Here is a 14,958-nt window from a genome sequence, read left to right on the forward strand (position 1 = left end):
TATGTCAGAAAAGGCATGTGAGGAAGATAGGTCGGACTTTATGCGGATTCGTGACTGTATTAAGTCCTTTGAAGTGAGGTTAGATTAGGTAAGTTAAAGGTTAGGTTATAATGAACCGACACATTAATTTATGCTACTTCCAGACTGTTTTTGCACAATTGAAATAGTGGGTGAAACACAATGAAATAAAAATATCAAAAATGCTTACGCAGTCCGTGAGTGTTCGCTCTGGTGTTATCCGCGGTTATGCTTACGCAGTTTGCAAAAAATTGTGCAAAAACAGTCTGGAAGTAGCATAAATTAATGAGTCGGTTCATAATAACCTAACCTTAACCTTCCTAATCTAACCTCACTTCAAAACACTTAATACAGTCACGAATCCGCATAAAACCCGACCTACCTTCCTCACATGCCTAAATAAGAACTGATTCTGATTATCTCTGGTTTCAAAACGAATTGATTTCATTCCGCATTAAGTATCGAGTACAAACAGCTGTTTGCTCTCCTCCTCACTCAGTCCTCAGTCCACATACGGACCCGTCCAGACCACGCCATATTGCCATCAGTATAGCTCAATGAACCTTAGATTCGTAATGTTGACCCTCGTTTTACGATCATTTAGGAATCTCTCCGACAAAAACTGATTGCATTTTTGGATTCAGCGTGAAAAATACTGTAAGTAAACATAAAAAAAGTACATAATATCGCGTTGTAGACATACCAAATAATTGCCATTGCATGAAGGTTTACTAATCGAATCAATAGTTTCAATCGATATTAGGCCTAGCATACCTAGTCCAGTTAAGAAACTGTACCCGAAACAGGTCTAGGCTAAGTTTAGGCTATTTTGCAGGTTTAGGAAGTTGTTTACCGCATCTAATTAACTGTGTGGTCTAACTTAAATAAATCTGGTAAGGGATCGGACTGACTTAACCCTAGCAGTGGCCGATTGTCATCTGGTGACGATCTGACGTTGATGCTTAGAATGGCCAAAGTCGTCTGGTGACGATCTGGGCCGATATTTTTTTAGCGGTAAAAGAAACACTTACAATCAACTCAGATGAGAATAATACTTACACCATTCGAAAGATCACATTGTGAACTTTCATTTTATTACATAAACAAACCCTGTAGCAGGTATATAACAATGTCACGACGATTAGAAATCAAATGAATTTTTGGCGCGGCACGACTTTTGTAGCCGACACTTGGGAACTGTCAAAACACGTCTTGTTTGGCATTACCCTGCTCAGATAATTTTCGTCGTGGGATGTTGCGGGTGGTACCACTGGATAGCCATTGATTTTATCTTTATTGTGGTAGTAGAAAGAAATACCGTATTGATTGCACAACCGGTACGATTTTATGAAAACAGCTGTTTTCAAAATTTTTAACAAATGGCCAATGGTCGTCAGGTGATGATGTGGAAAATACGAATTACATACACTGTAAGTTATTATTACTAGTCATATAATATGTCATTTTGAAGGGGAAGAAATATAGATTGTGAGAGTGGCAGCCCTGCTCAGGGTTATTTACGTCTGCTCACATATGAAGAAGATGGAAGTGAGTCATTACTGCTACAGCTGTCTTGTGTATTCGTCTTTGTTTGTTGTTGCCGTGAGTGTTCGCTCTGGTGTTATCCGCGGTTTATTACTAAATACGTACGTACGTACTAAATAAGAGATGGACCTTAGTTCGCCATGCTATATAATGATATACCCAAGGTGTTATACATTTTTATAAAGGTAAATGAATACACTACAACATGTTTTTATTGGTTTGGGTGTAAAAATGTGGTAAAAAAGTTATATACTAAATACTGTACACTCCATTTTCTCGAAATGCGTAAAAAATTCAAAACATTCTGAAATTGATACATAATCATAGGTGAAAATAACTTTTTACCATCATACTAATGACTTTTTTGGATTCCTTACTTCATTAGCTTTACAATATGTACATATCATCAGCCTACATAATGTTTTACAACACAAACAAACACTGTATCAGTTTACACTTATTTGCGGTTTTGCGGTTATTGTATTATTATGTCCCTATTACGTAAGTACCTACAAAAAAATATTTCTAACATGTTATACATTTTTATGTAGGTAATTGAATACACAACAAGATTATTATGTTAGTTTGAAGTAAACAAATTTGGTACAAAAGTTGTATACTAAATACTGTGAATTTTTTTTCTCGCGAAATCGCTAAAATATAAAAACATTATTTTATATACGTATGTTTATAGGTAAAACATTATATTTACCATAAACTTTATGACTTTTTTTATTCTTTACCATACTTCATTAGCTTTACAAACATGTATATATCGTTATTAGTAGCCTATACACATATATTATATAACTTTTTACAACATACCTAAACTAACACTGTACGGTTTTCAATTTTTTCGGTTCTCCGTTTGTCATTATATTTCGCCCCAAAAACTTATAAAAAAAAATATTTTTCTAACATGTTATATATTTCTGTGTAGGGAATTAGATTGTCTACAAAATGTATATAATGAATTTCCCATGAAAAATCGGTGAGGCCGCTTTTGAAATTTAAAAAAAATTCTATTTTTTTTTCACTTTACCGATAAAATACACTTTCTAAATCATTATGATATTACTATTTCTAGATTATCCTGTTCTTTCCGATCTTCGGCTAGGTTTACTTGTACGGTTGAATTTTTACGAATTTTCAATAAAAGGTCTGCAAAATCGCCAAAATGGGTTGGCTATTCCCCACTTCTAACATTGGCCACTGCTAGGGTTAAGTTAACTTTTAGACCTATTATAGCATGTTAGGAGATAGGCCTAGGCTACTTAGCAGCCATAATTTAGTTCTATAGTTTACTTTGAATGATGGGCCTCTCAAGTACAGAACAAATGTACTTAACTTGTGTTGAAACCTTCCTATTGTTAAACAAGGCCTTAGGCCTAGTTGCCCATTTTCAGAAGAGGGCCTTTACTAGGCCTATTTTAAGTTTCCCTTAACGATTAAATTGTTCTCAAATGTGCACCACCTGGTATTAAGAGAGTCATAGGTAAGCCTAAATATCGCCCTCTGTGCATAGGTACCATGTTCAGTCTTCGGCCGTTAAGTTACCTCATCAACACTGTTAATGCCTAACTCATCTTGCTGCTACCTGTAAGTAGCCGAAACGGTACTTTCCTGTTAACACGTTCGCTGCTGAGCGCTAGATGCCGGGGACAGACGGAAAGTACGTCCCCACTAGCTGCAAAGAATTATAGGATGCTCGTGACGAGCTGGCTGATCCATGGAAACGTTAAACAACAATGAAATTGGCAACGTTCCGTAACGTTCCTAGCTCCTGGCGCTGTGGCCCTGCTGAAGTTGCGGAACGTCCGTAGCAGCGAACGTGTTAAAGGGAACATTCATTATTACCGATGATTTCTTTTTGATATATTGATTTTTTAAATTTGGTATAGGCTAGGCCTATCGATATTAACAAATTGAAACTTACCAGCTGACAACGACAATAAATAAATATTGTTCGTATCAACTAACAATAAAAAATATTATATTGAAATTAAACTGTTCTAAACAAACCAAACTTGTTGTAACATTTCAAAATTCCGTTCGATAATCTAATCCCCATATGCCTTATCTGTTATCAAATGGAATTTTGAAACAGTAACTTAGCCTACAGCAAGTTTGTTTAGTTATGTTAGGTTAATTTAAAATAGTTTCATTTCTTTATCCAATAGGCCTAGGCTTTATACCTAGGCTATTATTTTTGCCTAAACAAGATTAGTTCTTAATCCTATTCTCTAATACAAGCTATAACTTAATAACTCGGTTATTGAATCAAGTATTACGTAGACATTTGCTATGTCTGTTCGTCTGTCTGTCTGTAATTTAAAGATACCATATAACATAGTAATAACAACTCCGATGACGTTCGGTATGGGTAATATTTTATTCATTGAATGATCAACCAAATTTGGCAACTAACTCAATTAATATCATTATTGTTTTTACACCTATTGGTATTACTCTTTGAACAATGCTAAATGTTCAAAATATGTATATTTCACCCAATTTATCGCAGTTGGGTGAATTAACGTAAGCCTTGAAAGTAACCGTTGATTTCGACGGGTTTCACCTAGTTCTCTCAAATTAGTGGAGACAAAGTTTCCAATTGAATATTTAGATTCCCCCATGTTAATCTTATTGTAGAAAACCCAACTTTGATGGAAGATCCTGCCTGAACTAATTAAGATTTCAACAAAATAAAAACAATACTACAGATCAGGGCCATTATTTTGACACTAATCATAAAAATTGGTCCAAAAATGAGGGAGGAGTTCTGTTTACAAAAATCGGCTCCAGCGCCGTCCTTAGGGTGGAGCGAGTGGAGCGGCCGCTCCAGGCCTCGCGCCGGAGAAGGCCTGACCGGCGAGGCCTGACCGGCGAGGCCTGCCCGGCGAGGCTTGCCCAGCGAGGCCTGCCCGCCGATGCCTTACTATCGCTAGAAATAAGTTAATGTTTTGGAATGAAAATAAAAAAATAAAGGACAGACAGATACATGTGCCTAAAATATGTCTTATTTATTATGAATTAGCCTATATCAATTGTTGTATCGATTAAAAACCTACGAACGACATTTTAAACACAAAAGAATATCAAACAACGTTTGACAGCTCGGCGGCGATGACGGAACCAGAGCCTCGCGGCAGCCACCCCGGTGAATGTGAGTGAGTCATACGCTTGCTCTTACTGGTACTGGTGCCATTAAACTTTTATAAAGACGGCTCTGATCGGCTCAACATATTATATATACTGTATAGATTCTTTCCATTCCCAAAGTACCCATGAACATTTGAGAAAACTACAAGTCACAACCCCATAAACCATATACTTAACCCTTTGAGTGCCAACGTCCGGGGAACCGGACGTTTTTAAAACGAGCCAAAAGTGCCGACGTCCGGCCGACCGGACGTTTTTAGAACGAGCCAAAAGTGCCAACGTCCGGCTGACCGGACGTTTCGTAATGATCGAACAGTTGTCATAACAACCGATTGGATACTCGGATTCTTTTAACCCATATACATTGAGTCGAAAGTTACTAGATGCGATACATCGATTTTCGTTGGTCGAAATATCGAAAATTCTATTTTTACGAAATTTTAACCTAAAAATCACCAGATTGTGCTCGGCATTTTTAGCGCGACCTTCGGGAAAAATCATCGGCATTTTTTGAGCGATACTTTTATTTCTCGCCTGGCACTCTAAGGGTTAAAATGTTCGTCATGACGATAAACCTTGTTCAAAACTATCCATTAATGCATAAATTGCCCTTTAATGTCGTAATTCATTTCTAAAGGGAACTTTCCATACACCTAATGTTAAAAATACCTCAGCTGTTCTCATTTGCATATTATTCTCTACTTTATTTTAATCAGGTGTGATTATTTGTTTCTGTTACTTTATTCTGTTTTAATTATTTAAGCTTAACTCAAACTAATCAATAGTTTTATTAATAGGCCTGTATTTTTATAAATTAGAGATAGGTAGCTAATTTATGTTAGATAAAATTATTTTGTCCTGTAATTTTGTTATCATACTTTTTAAATTATTGATAAAAATACTAATGGTTTTAAACCAACACTCCATTTTCTTCTATTAGTGGTATTTGGATGTCACAAAATCTAGGAAGGAGTGAACACTTTTAAACTTTGTTAGTGTAATATTATTTGTAGGCTAATACTAATTTTTTGCAATATTTCTGTTTATAGCCAGTACCAGTACAATGGGGGAGTTGTAATTAATATCCTCCGACATTGGATGATTCAGGGGAGAGGCTGAAGAATAGGTAGCAGAGGAACAGTAGATGGGGAACGAGGCGAAGAAAAGACTACCTACTAGGTAGTGTAGAAGAGAAATAACTTATGGTAAGTTTTGCCATTTCCTCAATTTTAATACTTATCAATCCTGGATTTTATTTAATGTAGGCTGTTAATAATTCATAAGTAGAATTTCCCCTTGCGAGGCTTAGCTCACACTGAAGCAATGTTGTAAGGACAAAATATCCCGCCCGCACCAGTGGTGTCGGTACCGTGGGGCAAGAATTCCCGCACCTTGCACTCATAGTGTTAACCCTATTGAAATAATATATGGTTTAACAAGTTCAGCCAAAAGTGGAAATCCATAGACATATCAATTTAATAGCCATAATAATACTTTTTATATTATAATTAAGCAGCACATTAGTTCAGAAAGCCAAAAGTGGAAATCCATAGACATATCAATTTAATAGCCATAATAATACTTTTTATATTATAACTAAGCAGCACATTAATTCAGAATATGGTCATTAATATTAATTCTTTTTCTGTATCTATTTCAGGCCTGATGATGGGTGGATAGCGATGAGGGCATGGAGGATGAGAGAAATGGGGCTGATTATGTTGATTAGGTTAATATTTGTTTTGAACATTAGTATTCTTATATTTGAATTTTGTATCATTAACCCTTTGAGTGCCAACGTCCAGGGAACCGGACGTTTTTAAAACGAGCCAAAAGTGCCGACGTCCGGCCGACCGGACGTTTTTAGAACGAGCCAAAAGTGCCAACGTCCGGCTGACCGGACGTTTCGTAATGATCGAACAGTTGTCATAACAACCGAATGGATACTCGGATTCTTTTAACCCATATATTAACATTGAGTCGAAAGTTACTAGATGCGATACATCGATTTTCGTTGGTCGAAATATCGAAAATTCAATTTTTACGAAATTTTAACCTAAAAATCGCCAGATCGCGCTCGGCATTTTAAGCGCGACCTTCGGGAATAATCATCGGCATTTTTTGAGCGTTACTTTTATTTCTCGCCTGGCACTCTAAGGGTTAAGATAATTTTATGTTTTTTAATGAAGATGTTTTTTTTATTTTTAATACCTACTTTGTTGTACTACTGCCTAGTTTTATGAATAAACTGTTTATTGTGTTTGTTGAAGTTATTACTTTCACTAACTGACATTGTCAATTAAAATAATTAGGTCAAAAGAGATATCTTGATATTAATTCATCTTTAACATATCCTTGTTGCTAATTACTACACAATTTTCATTAATGTAAATATTTTATTGACAAATAACTTACAAACAGCTGGTTAAGATTTGCAAATCATATAGAAAGTATGTATAACCATGTATAACTTTGTCTGTTCCAAAATTCAAGTTTACACTCTTACCATTGATTATAGAAAAATATAATTAACACTTTTTCCCATGTTTTTAGAAACAAAAGTCAACTGTAAATAGCTTAGTTTTAAAATAGGTATTGCAATTGAAACAGCTGTGTAGCTAAACACTATACACCACTAAATTAATCGCAACATATAAAAAAATATGTCATGATCATGTTTAGTGAAAATAAGAATACAATTTTTCCAACAACAAAGCACGCAAGAAACTTAGATTAGAAGAGACTCGAGATATAATTATGGGATATAAAATGTACACTTCTGCTTATTGCAGTATCAAAAGTCAATCAATATTTACTTTTTATAACTCTTAACTCAAAACTTTGAACGCACACAGGGCAGAGTCCATATAGTCAATATTGAAATGAAGTCTTCAGGGGAAAGTAGTTGAAACACTTTTCTACATTCAGGTAGTTACAAAAAAATCAAACTGGTAGTTAACACACAAAATGGTTGTAGCTGCCGGGTATCGAATGCCAACACAATTGACATGGCTTTTTGCAATCATCTGCTTATTCTACTCTCATAATTATTTTTATGCTCCTAATTATTACGGTACATTTACTGTAGCTGTGTGACACCTTAAAAGACGCATTTGGCGAAGAGTTCTTCGGACAAAACCCATCCAAACAGGCGTACAACCTCTTGCTGCAGCAACAGAAGCAATTTTTTTCAGCACTTCAAGACAGCAAAGCTGGTCTTTTGCCTTATCCAGTTTTTAGCGAATTTCCCATATAGGGATTAAGCTATTACCGTAGTACTCATGGTAAGACCTGGACCTGGGACCAATTTACTTTTTCGTTTTGAGGTCCCTAGAAGCCAAAAACTAAACTACAGTATTAACATTTTACAACAAAAAACACTTTTTTACCCTCCCTGTTGCAGAAAACCTAAGTACTCGTTAAACTAATTTTATTGAAATAGGGTATAAATGTGACATTTTTAAGAAGACATTTTAGTGTAAATCCAATCAGGTGAATGGAAATTCGCTAAGTCTGCAGGTTTGCTGTGGCGGGGATATTATTGTTTTGCCTTAGCCAGTTTTTATTAAGGAAACAAACAAAATGTCTCTACAACATCAAGGAGGAACAGAGCAATGGAAGAGCAGGTAGTAATCAAAACTACGATACACGTAACAAAAATAACTTCGTAATTGGATAACATATATTAGAGCTCTTAAAAAAAGACTGTCAATACAGGAGATGATTTTTTTTTTAATTTATTCCTTTAAAAATAAAAAAGAACAAAAACCCAACATTTTTAAAACACGTCTCAAGGAATATTAAATGGACCTGTCCTTTCACTCTTTAGACAAATTGAAAATGGCTTAATCATAGTTTTAACTTATTTGACACTATTCTTGTACAACCACTATGAATAAAGATACTTGACTATGACTATAGATAAATATATAGTGGAAGAGCAGAAAGCCATCACAGAAGAGGTGCAGCATTAAATTTGAAATTAAAATATCAGTTCAGAATTGGTTCCTTACCGATCCATTACAATCTTTGAACTTTTTAAGCCCTTCATGTTTTAAACTTATAAATCAATGCGAAATAGAAAACTTTTAGGCCTATCATATAGGTACTGTATCGCCGTATCGCTAACTGTTGTCATTTCACGCAACAGTGAGCAATCCTTTCAAACTGACAAAGAAGGAATTTAACATAAAACTTACTTTTGCCATGACTATACTGTAAACAAAACATGTGGACACTGGACCGACTCTAGCAAAAAAAGGATTGTTAGTGCTTGACCCCATTTTTTAGCATAAAATTTTGTGGCGTTGTCAAGGGTGCACATTTTTTAATGAAAACTCTGTGCAAAAGGCCATAAAGACAAATTTGTATACACTAGAACCTTGATAACAAGACTCTCATGGGGATTGTAAAATTAGACTTGTTATCAAGGTTTGTAATAACATGTGATTAGGGGTAAAATAGTTTTTTAGGGGATTTGAAAATGACACTTGTTATTAAGGGCGACTTGTTATCGAGGGCCTTCTTATCAAGGTTCCCCTGTACAGCCATAACATCGCTTCAAACATATAGAGTTTTCAAAAAGAGGTTTTGTAAACATATAAATATAACTACACGTTATGTTTTTAAAAATATTACTGATCCAAAATGTAAACTCATGCCTATTTCTAAAATAAGGACCCATGCCTAATCAACGACTCAATGTATTAAGATGATGTATTAATCCACACAGTGCAGTATTAACTGTAGGCTATGTGTACTTCAATTAAGTGGGATTTGAGGAGATGGTGTGAATTTTCGTGGGTTTAATTGTTTTAGTATTTCTAGTGTGTTTTATAGTAGGTATCATATATAATTCAGTTTTTTTTTTTATATTTGTTGAACTTAACAAGAACTTAGGTTTGCTACAACAAGGAGGGTAAAAAAGTTGTTTTTTTCCAAATGTTAATAGTTTAGTAAAAAATGAATGTTTTTTCCGAATTTGATCTAAATATGTTCATAAAAAAGTAAACCACAGTTGACTTATTCTTAAATCTTGAGGAGATATTTGTTGTTGTTGTATGTACATTACTTTCAAAATCTATACGCTTTTTCTGAAGTCCAAATTAATATTGAATATTTTTGTATGCACAGTACTTTGTTAATGTTATTATCTGTTATTGTTGTTACGTTGTTGTCTTGTTATTATTTTTGTTGCAATGCTGCTTTGTTCAATGGTCATTATGTAACGTATCTTGTTATATTTTTATCTTTTCATTCTGCTCATGTGCTTAAAACACGTATTATTTTGTAAATGGTGTATCGGTTGATATGAATCTATATAAATAAAATTAGATAAATAAATAAATAAGTACAGTACAATTAATTAATTAAGCTTTTTGCCACCGTGTCGGAAGACACAGGTTCGAACGGGAAATTTAGTTCCCGTTCAGTACTGACTACATCACTGCATTTACGTGGCAGTGTTGCCATTCGGCGGGAGGAAAGTTAAATTCAGGGGCGTATACTCGCTGAATTAAATTAGTTATTGAGCCAAACCATCTATGACTAAACTATACGTGTGGCATTTTTTGTTCTATACTGGCATGTTACCGGTAAGTTAAACTATAATTATAGGGTCTTTTTTCATATTTTCTTGCCCCAAAGCTGGTTCTATAACTAAATTGAAGTGTTACATTCGTCAGCCAGCTCAGCCCCTGTATTGTTAGTATTGTTACGGCCGTTTCAGCTTCATTGTGCTATCATCAAACTGTTCGGCCAAAAGGCGTTGTTATAACACAAAAACATTTCCACACGAAACACACACATAGGCAAAATTGGTTAAAAAAAGGCCTGTTAATAAATCGACCGCAGAGGAAGGTGGTATTCTGAAAGAGAAAGAAATTTTCTACAATTGCTAGGCATTTCTTGAAAATACTTAATAAAGGTAGGAAAAAGTTTCCTCCAAATAAAAAAAAACGTGTAAAATACAATTGTTTTCTATTTATTATGGAAAACAGGGTTTTTTATTTATCACCATAAACCATAACTAAAACAAACTTTCATAATTCATTATTTGCAAATCTTAATCTCCACGAATCAAGCCATCAGTCCAGTGAAACTGTATATTATATATTAACAAAAGTATACCGTGCAGATAATAACAAAAATATTCAATATCATCATTAATTTGGACTTCAGAAGAAGCGTATAGATTTTGAAAGTACAACAACAACAAATATCTCAAGATTTAAGAATAAGTTAACTGTGGTTTGCTTTTTATGAACATATTTTGATCAAATTCGGAAAATACATTCATTTTTTATTAAACTATTAACATTAAAAAAAAAAAAACACTTTTTTACCGTCCTTGTTGCAGCAAACCTAAGTACTCGTTAAAAATTCTATTTAAATAGGGAATAAATGTGGTATTTTTAAGGAGGCATTTTTAGTGTACACCCAATCAGGCAAATGGAAATTCGCTTAGTCTGCAGGTTTGCAGTGGTGGGGTTTTACATTCAAGTTTTATACATTCAAGTATAATACTATTTGAAACGATAAAAAGTGGGGCGGGGGATCTTTACATAATAGTTTTATGATTATAAAAACTCGTTGTAAGCTGAGCGCTAAAGACGTTAGCTGGACTTCAAGCTCAAAATAACTTAAGATTATACTAGATACAAAAAGATGTTACATGATCTTGACCATAATTGTTGGACACATTATTTTACATCGTATGGCATTATTTAATTTTTTGTAAATAATTGATTTCGGAAGAAAAATTAATTAATTTAAGTTGTTCGACTTTTTCATTGCACAGCAGCCATATCTAATTGTTGGGAAAAGATAGTGCATTGTGCTTTAGATAGCTAGAGTCCATAAACATGGATTTGTTGAAGTTATTAATACAAATATGAAAGACCTGTTAGTAAAAAGATTCCTGTGTGTGTCATGTGAATGAAAACGGCAAAGGAAAAATATTATAGGACCAAAATTATTGTTGGGTACCGGTACATTATTTTACATCATATAACATTATCCATTTTTGTGAATAATTAATTTTGATACAATCAGAAGAGTAAAAAAGAAAGAGTGTATGATGAAGCTATCAACAACGGGGAAAATACAAAAAACTCCATAATTAAAAATGAATTCCTTCCCATCCTCAAATTCAAATGATAATAGGCCTACTGTACGCATTTTGTTTTCATCCACCGTTTTTACAGCTTTCTCCATTCCAAATTTTCACTGTAGGAATATTTCATCAAACACTAAACGGTACGATGTTATTTCTTGCCTAAATTAGATATTTATGTCAAGTAAAGAAGGCTCCTACCAAAATAAAAACTTGTTTTATCCTACAAATATAACAAAGCAAACTCAAAGTTTCAGAAATATTTTGATCAAATACTTTTCCTCGTAAACAAACGCATCATGTGTACGTATTCTGTTCATTTAAGCGTTTCTTAACTATTAAATTTCGGTTAGTTTATTAATTATATGAAATTTTAAAACAATATTTTAAGCCTTCGTCTGAATTTTACACTCACAGATGTGTAGTTTTGATTCCTCACAACCTAAGATTAATCAAAAATCAACCATACTTAATCAAGATATAAAAATTGTGATCAATGGAATAAAATTATTGTATTTATATGTTGCGTACGTTGGTATTGTACAAGTAAATTGCTCGTTTATGTTATAAAACTGTGAAAATAAGTTTCTCTATGGATTCAATTCTGTGCGTTACTCTATGCTATATCAATTTTCGTCTTTTTCGCTGTTGCCCTCCCTCCATCCCCACCACTTCCACAAATGGGGTTCCACCTAGAAGGATCAAGTCAGGATTTAGGGTTTAGTAACCTTGGTAGTGTAGTGGATAGCGTGTCGGGCTGATAATCTGAAGGTGCCGGGTACGAATCCCGCTGGTAGTACTAACTTATTGTCAAATTTTTTTTTCATATCAGCAAGTTTGTTTAGGTTATGACTGTTTAATTTTATAATTAAAAAATTATAAAACTGAATTTTAGACATTTATAATTTTATTTTTAGAACAGAACAATTTTGTCGATTAGTAAACCTTCATTACCGTTTTGACAGCGATAGTGATAACAATTTTCCGCGAATAGTAATAGTATGCGCCGGTATGATTCGGAAGCGTACGACATGGTGCGGTGGTGGGGGGTGTTCTGTTCTGATCCACGATCCTCAAGAGTTGCACTGTATGCCTAGACGCTTGTCTATTTTCTTTTGTAGGTGGAAGGAGGTCGGAAGGCGATCACGTGACATAATCACCCTCCGCCAACCATATACCAGGTTCGTCGATGGTGCCATGGTGCTGCGTTGTGTTGGCACGCCAGTAAATATGAGTAACACAAGTAGTAAAACAAGAGTAAGCGTAAAGTTACGACTCACTCACACTCGGGGCGGCTGCTCGGGTACCGTCACCCCGCCGCCGACGCTTTTAAACAATGTTTTGTGCAGTAATCTTTAAAATTCGTTCGAAGGTTTTTGTTAAATCAATACAATCCGTCTGCCCTTTATTTTATTATATTGTGAATTTACGAAAGATTGGTTACTGGACTATGATAATATTGACTCCGCTTTAAAATGTACAGATATAGATTTTTAATTAATATTGTTTTGGTTTTCTATTCTGTATTTTTTATTTTCAATATTTTAATAAATTTATATTCATGAATTTAAATTTAAATCAATAAAGTGCGAATTAATGAGCTAATGTCACCTGTCTGCCATGTTATCTTATGGGACGTCTGTCACTAAACAACACCACTTGCGACACTGCCAATTCTAACAGGCCGCGGCCTGTAGTTAAAGGTGGCCGTGATTAAATAATTAATTGTTTGTTTTTTTTTTCAATATCCCCACAACAAAAAACTTATCCATCAACCGGTTGCGGAACCGGTGCCGGTTCCGAATCCGAAAACGTTGAGTTGAGTTGCAGTCACTGAGCTATAATTCTAACTGGAGGTAGCACTGAATGTCAAAGATGCTTGTCGCCAGCCGCCATGTTTGCGTGAGGTGTGAGTTATAAAGAAGCCATGTTATTGGATGAAAAAACTCACTGCTATACAGACCTAGTTATAGAAGCCATGTCATTGGTTAAAAAAAACTCACTGCTATACCAACCTAACAAAATCAGCGACAAGCTCTTGACAGACTTCTGCCATCGCAGTGATACCTCCAGTTATAATTTTAGCTCAGTGGTTTGCAGTTCAGTCTTCAGTCAGTTCAGTTCAGTACAGTAAGTAATGCAGTTTGCACTGCGTGCAGGCGACAGGGTATTTACTCAGGGGAAGTATAGATGAGCTTACAATAACAGCGCTGTGGGCTTCTCATTAACTGAGGAAACACTATTAGCATAGACTATGTTTTATCATAGATAAAACATACTCCCTTAGTAGATTTCTCATCCTTATGGAACAGCTGAAGACAATTTTATTGTTAGTTCTGTACGGTTTTCTGTAGAGGTCGTGTTTTATTTACAATTTGTTTCCCGTTATTACAGCCATTTAAAACCTCGTTTAACCAAATAATACGATCTAATCATAAACAATAACTTGTCCCCTAGTTATATAACCAAACAGTAAAGCACAAATCAAGAAATTAACCCTAAAATAATAGAAACAAAGTTTCGTCGACACTAGCGCCCATGTGTCACTTACTTGAACTAGACACGAAAAACGTGCTTCAAAATTTACAATGGGATGAGAAGTCTACTTGTGTTGGTTAGTCTATGGTTTTATCTATGCTATTAGTCTATGCTATTACCGTAACAATACGTGTTGCAGCATCGGTCTCGGTGGTCTAGTGGTTAGCGTCGGTTAGGTGGTTAGGTGCCGGGCTGATATGCTGAGAGTCCCAGGTTCGAATCCCGCTGGTGCCACTAAGTTTTTGACTAAGATTTTTTCATTATCAAGTTTGGTTGGTTTGGTTCGGTCATGTCCGTTTAATTTTATTATTAAGTCATTATACATTTTTAATTGAGCAATTTCTAGTTTTGTTTAATGAACAGAATTATTTTTTCTAATAATAAACTTTTTTATATTATTTCATTATCAGCAAGTTTAGTTAGTTCGGTTAGGTTATGATAGTAATTTTAAAATAAAAAAAAATATAAAATTGAATTTGAGGCATTTATCATTTTATTTTATGAACAGAACTATTTTTGCGATTAGTAAACCTTCATTGCCAAAATGCTCTCTTCTACAGCGCTGTTCACGGAGGAATTTT

Source organism: Macrosteles quadrilineatus, unplaced genomic scaffold, assembly GCF_028750875.1.
Source record: "Macrosteles quadrilineatus isolate MER2022 unplaced genomic scaffold, UCM_ALF_1.0 Scaffold_2__2_contigs__length_208266976, whole genome shotgun sequence".
Lineage (NCBI taxonomy): Eukaryota > Metazoa > Arthropoda > Insecta > Hemiptera > Cicadellidae > Macrosteles > Macrosteles quadrilineatus.